Genomic DNA, 5,312 nt, shown 5'->3' with positions numbered 1-5,312 from the left:
GGCTGTGATCTCCTCAATGTGTTCCTGGAGGATAATAAGACACGTACAGATACTGTTGGGAGGAGGCACAAGAAATTCAAAGGACATTTTCTCTTTTGCAGCCAAAATTGTCGTCACTTTTCATTGTCTTCCATCAGCAGCAGAAAGGAAGTGCCGATGCCCCTGTGTCATTGGCGAGGCCCTACCTGGAGTACTGTGTTCAGTTGTGGAGGCCGTATCTTGCTAAGGATGTAAAAAGACTTGAAGCAGTTCAGAGGAAGGTAACAAAATGATATGGGGCTTGTGCCAAAAGACTTATGAGAAGAGACTGGAAGACATGAACATGTATACCCTAGAGCAGGGGCTCTCAACCCAGTCCTCAGGACACACCTAGCCAGTCAGATTTTCAGGTTACCCACAATGAATATGCTTGAAATAAATCTGCATGCAAATCTATCTCATGCATATTCACTGTCGGTATCCTGAAAACTCGACTTGCTACTGTGTCCCGAGGACCGAGTTGAGATTGAAAACCCCTGCCCTAGAGGAAAGGAGGGTCAGGGGAGATATGATAGAGACGTTTAAATACCTGAAAGATATTAATACAGGAACAAATCTTTTCCAGAGGAGGAGAAATGGTAAAACTAGAAGACATGAATTGAGATTGCAGGGTGGCAGACTTAGGAGTTATGTCAGGAAATCCTTTTTCACGGAGAGGGTGGTCGATGCCTGGAATGCCCTCCCGAGGGAGCTGGTAGAGACAAAAACGGTGACAGAACTCAAAATGGCATGGGATGAGCATAGAGGATCTCTAATTAAAAAATGGATGGTATAAAAACAGATACAGTTAAATGGCTGCATATGTGTGGATATATCAACTCCGGCTGTGATGTACTAGAGCCAGTGCTGGCCATACTATAGGGTCTGTGTCCTGTATATGGCAATCTGGTTTAGGATGGGCTGGAAAGGGCTTCAACAGCAACTCCAGTGCTGGGCAAACTTTTATGGTCTGTGTCCCACAAATAACAGGACAGATAGGCTGGAGTGGGCTTCGACAGCAACTCCAGTAGTTGGAACGAAAGAACAGGGCCAGGTGGACTTCTATGGCTTATGTCCCAGAAACGCCAAAAAGAAGACCATGATCAAGTATTCTACATCACATTCATTGTTGATTTAATCATGAATTGATAATGACTGTGACAGTGAGCAGACTGCATGGCCTGTTAGGTCTTTATCTGCAGTCACCTACTATACTACTATGTTAAACGAGTAGTGAAGGGGTGACAGTATCTCATGACAGGAAAAGTAAAACTTAAAATCCTGTACCATCAGTATCAAAATTCTTTCAGTCTCTTCGAACCGATAATAGGCAGATTCAAAGTTCCCAGGATCAAAAAGAACAATCCTGTAATAAACTAAATAGTGAGAGCCAAAAAGGGAAGGGGGTGGGGAAACATGTTTGGCTGAAAGCTGCAAGGTAATCTAACAGAGCAATTCATTCATCCATTCATTTCAATATTTATACAGGTACTGGATCTGTTCCTAGTGGACTCACAATCTAATAAGGACATTGTAGTACTGTTGTACCTGGGGCAATGGAGGGTTAAGTGACTTGCCCAGGGTCACACAGAGCTGCAGAGGGAATTGAACCTGGTTCCCCAGGATCTCAACCCACTGCTGATTATCAGGCAGCAATGGGAATTGAACCCAGTTCCCCAGGTCCGCAACCTGTTAGGCTGGGCATACTGGGTTTTACCTGTCACTGTTTACTGGAAAACTGGGTTATGGCTGCCTTGGAGATTAGTCCTGGAGCCTAAGAACATAAGAATAGCCATACTGGGTCAGACCAATGGTCCATATAGCCCAGTATCCTGTTTCCAACAATGGCCAATCCAGGTCACAAGGACCTGGCAGAAACCCAAATAGGGGCAACATTCCATGCTACCAATCCCAGGTCAAGCAGTGGCTTCTCCCATGTCTGTCTCAATAGCAGACTATGGACCTTGTCCAAACCTTTTTTAAACCCAGATATGCTAACTGCTGTTACCTCATCCTCCGGCAAAGAGTTCCAGAGCTTAACTATTATTTTGCATGAAAAAATATTTCTTCCTGCTTGTTTTAAATGTATTTCCATGTAATTTCATTGAGTGCCCTTTAGTCTTTGTACTTTTTGAAAGGGTAAAAAAAATAGATTAACTTCTACCCATTCTACACCACTCAGGATTTTATAGACCTCAATCATATCTTCCCTCGGCCGTCTCTTTTCCAAGCTGAAGAACCCAAACCTCTTTAGCCTCTCCTCATATGAGAGGAGGTCCATCCCCTTTATCATTTTGGTTGCTCTATTCTTTGGTTGCTCTTTTTCTAATTCCACTATGCCATTTTTGAGATACGGCAACCAGAACTGAATGCAATACTCAAGGTGAGGTCACACCATGGAGCGACACAGAGCCTTTATAATATTCTTTGTCTTATTTTCTATCCCTTTCCTAGTATTTGCAACAGAATGTAAACATCTGAGAGGAAGTCCATAGAACGATGAGCAATCTGATACAGTTAGAAGACAAGAGGTCATAATATGAGGTTCCACAGGCTAGGTTCAGAATTAACATCAGAAAAGGTTTGTCCTGGAAGAACCATTCACTTACAAACTTACTCTATTTGATATCAGATTATAATCAAAATGATAATGCCTGGTAGCAGAAGGTTCCACAGAGTATTGGCTCACAGGCCTTTCCTCTAGTGAGACAGAAGTACACAGGGTTATTTTTATGACTTCTCACAAGGGGTAAGTGGCAGCCTACAGGCCTTTCAATCTTTCATAACATAGAACATAAGAGTAGCTATACTGGATCAGACCAGATCCATGGAGAAATTGTGGGTGGGGTGGGGGGGAGGCAGTATTCTTCTACCTCTTCTTTGCCTACTCTCCCTGTGCTTGAACAGGAAAGAACAAGACAGCATTAAAGTGTAAAACTAAATAAAAGGAAGGACGGAGAAACCATTTGTAGTAAGGCTACTGCAGGGGAATCTCTACTGCAGAAGCCACGATCTCCAGTTCACTGGGTCAGGGGGACCAGATGCTAGAGTGAGAGGAAGGATGAAGTCAGCACAATGGCCCCATCTGAGGGAGAAGAGGTAGGGCAGGACATGGGCTGCAGCTATGTATCGCATTGCATGCGCTGCATGTGGCTGTCACTTCAGAAAGGGACCGTGATAATTTTGGAATGTTCTTCTGATCTTTTCTTCCCTCCAGATTGGACCTTTCTCCTCCTGCAGCCACATTAGGACCTCTAGTACTCATTCCAGAAAGGGAGGATCGCAGAGTGGCAGGCTCTCTTCTGAGCCAGTTTTCTACAGAATACATTTTGGTTATGCACCAGGCTTTCTGCACTATGTGGAGGCCTGGGTCAGAATTCTGTATGGGCAGTGTCTGCTCTCAATGACTGTCTCATTGGGAGCCCTACCCGAACAAGTCTCAGCTCTCAGATGGTGCTTTGGTTGTTCAAGGGGATCCAGTCACTTCTGTGTCCATGTTGGAGGAGCATGAGGATGAAGAGGACTTTGAGGATGTTGGGAGCTTGCTAGGCAACGTCTCCCTGGAGGAAGGTGAGTTATTCATTTCATAGTGGGATGAACAGCCAGTTCTGCAGCTTCTCTGGAAGGAGGAGCTGGAATCTTTCATTCTACAGGTACTTCCTTCCAACCTCCATATATCTGCCAGGTCCCCTCCACAAAACATCAGGTGATCCTTTGGAATCACCCAGTTGTGTGGCTGCATTCCCCCTGTCTGGCATCGGAGAAAGTGAAGTTGCTTGCCTGTTAACAGAGGTTTCCACAGACAACAGGGGAATACAGACACACTTTTCTGTCCCCCTCATTAATGCGGCAGCTTTGTTACTGACTGGAAGGAATGGATTAGACTGCATTTATTGATTTTATATACCACACTTATGATACAGCATCAAAGTAGTTTACAAATTAATAACACTACATACAATGGGCCTGATATTCAGCTGGATGAAGGCAGCCCACATAAGTTAAGTGCCGCGGTTGGCGCTGACCTCGGATACTCAATGCCAGGTCATTTCCCATGATCGGCATTGAATATGCAGGAATTTTTTGGTTGGCATTAACTTAACCTGTTATGTCCATATTCAGAGCTGATCAGTTAAGTTAATAGCGGGCAAACATAGGATTATTTATGCGGTCTGATTTGCCTGCTAAACCTTAGCCAGCCAGCCAGCGCTTGGATATGTGCGATACAGTCGGTTTGCTGGCTAGAAGCCATTCCTGGCTGGTTAAACAGCACTGAATACCGGGGAGAACGAGCATATGGTTCCATAAGTAACATATCAATTCACGTTAATTAAAAATATGTGAAAATAGCCAAGTTATTAACAATTTACGAAAGACCAAATAGGAAGAAACACCGACACTTTTCAGGTAGGGAGTTCCAGAGTGAAGGTCCCACATGATAAAAGGGATGGAACTCCTCTCATATGAGGAAAGGCTTAAGAGGTTAGGGCTGGAAAACAGATGGCTAAGGGGAGATATGATTGAGGTCTACAAAATCCTGAGTGGTATAGAACGAGTAGAAGCAAATCGATTTTTTACTCGTTCCAAACGTACAAAGACTAGGGGACACTCAAGGAAGTTAGATGGAAATACTTTAAAAACAAATAGGAGGAAATATTTTTTCACTCAACGAATAGTTAAGCTCTGGAACTCTTTTCTGGAGGAGGTGGTAACAGCAGTTAGCGTATCTGGGTTTAAAAAAAGGTTTGGACAAATTCCTGGAGGAAAAGTCCATAGGCTGCTATTGAGACAGACATGGGAAGGCAGCTGTTTGCTCCAGGATTGGTAGCATGAATATTGCTGCTAATTGGGTTTCTGCCAGGTACTTGTGACCTGGCTTGGCCACTGGAAAACAGGATACTGGGCTAGATGGACCATTGGTCTGACCCAGTATGGCTATTCTTATGTTATGTTCTTATCTGAAAATGCTCTTTTCCTAGTTGCTGAGAGCTTAATAACATCAAGACCTGGAAGCTGCAGAAGGCTTTTTTGTGATAAGCAAAGATCTTTTAGAGAAATGTACTTCATCAACTTGTCAGAAAGTCAGACTGGAAGTTTCACCCCAAATGATTTATATACCAAACACATCAACTTAAAAGTAATTCATACGTCTACAGGCAACCAATGCAGTTGATACAGCACAAGTGTAATACGTTCAAATCTCTTAATCTAGCTGCTGTGTTTTACATCAGCTGCAAACATTGCAGATTGGATTTGCTAAGTCCAACTAAAAGACAACAAGGACATCTGGGTTA

Source organism: Microcaecilia unicolor, chromosome 11 (assembly GCF_901765095.1).
Source record: "Microcaecilia unicolor chromosome 11, aMicUni1.1, whole genome shotgun sequence".
Lineage (NCBI taxonomy): Eukaryota > Metazoa > Chordata > Amphibia > Gymnophiona > Siphonopidae > Microcaecilia > Microcaecilia unicolor.
This window is presented reverse-complemented; position numbering follows the sequence as displayed.